The sequence below is a fragment of the Octodon degus genome, unplaced genomic scaffold, assembly GCF_000260255.1.
Source record: "Octodon degus isolate 3935 unplaced genomic scaffold, OctDeg1.0 scaffold00145, whole genome shotgun sequence".
NCBI classification, from domain to species: domain Eukaryota; kingdom Metazoa; phylum Chordata; class Mammalia; order Rodentia; family Octodontidae; genus Octodon; species Octodon degus.
In genome coordinates this window covers 2,951,046-2,952,104 of record NW_004524721.1, presented here as the reverse complement: position 1 = coordinate 2,952,104, position 1,059 = coordinate 2,951,046, and positions in this window count along the sequence as shown.

Here is a 1,059-nt window from a genome sequence, read left to right as displayed (position 1 = left end):
GACAGGATTCTGGACTCTAGGCCATGAGGAAATTAGACTGAGAATCCTAGTTTCTCTTTCTCCTTCCTTTTCTTCATAATATGGAGACCTCACTAGAGCAGTTGTTAGAATCTGCTTCTAGGAAAGCTGTCTGTGTGACCACAAGAGCTAATAGATCCTTTATTTCTCTTATAAATTCTTGATGGTATTTCAGTAAAAAGAAACACAATGAAACAGCCAAACTGGTCAAGGTCAAATTGTGAATTCTGTTTGATTCCTCTTCTGAACACACTTTGCTTCCTACAGAGAAAGAGAGAAGCATTCCCCTCTCCTCATATCTGAGCTCTTTAATAGAAGGAGATTGTGGTTCTCTCTGCATTCTCAGAGATGAAAAAGTTAAATCACACAAATGTGTGAAGCTTAGTCATTGGAATCATCTGGTGAGATTAGCTGCCACTTAATTTTGTGTTAGAAAACAAAAATCATTTATCTCATAAGCAAAAACTGTGAATCGTGTAAGTCATATTTTAAATATGTATTATTAGGGAGCCATATCTGATGTGGGGTAGGAACTAGCCTTGGAGGCTCCCTCCTTTTCTTGGATCCAAAAACCACCAACAATTGTCACAATTGTCCTTGTTCAGGTTCCCTGGGAGGAAGACGATGCCCAGCTTAGTTGCTAAGAGTGTTGTCTGCTCTGCTGTGGGTTGGGAGCTCTTCATGGAATGACTTCAAATCTTAGGCTTCATTTTGAGATGATGGAATGGAATTAGATGAGCGGTTTTCAGAAAATAGCATCCATGAAGCATCAGAATTTCTTATTAGAGCGCCCCCCACCACTCCGCCGTACCTCCCCCACCCTTCCCGCCCAGTAGGAATTTCTGCCGACTTCCGGGAACCCCCAGACCCAGTCCTAGCCCAGGTCCAGTGACTGTGTGGAGAGCTTCCTGCTACCCTGCGCCGGCGGGACCAGTCCCAGCCCAGGCGCAGCATGGGCCGGACCCACTCCCACCCCATTGGGCCGCCCCCCACCACTCCACCTTACCTGCCCCACCCCTCCCGCCAAGTAGGAACTTCTGC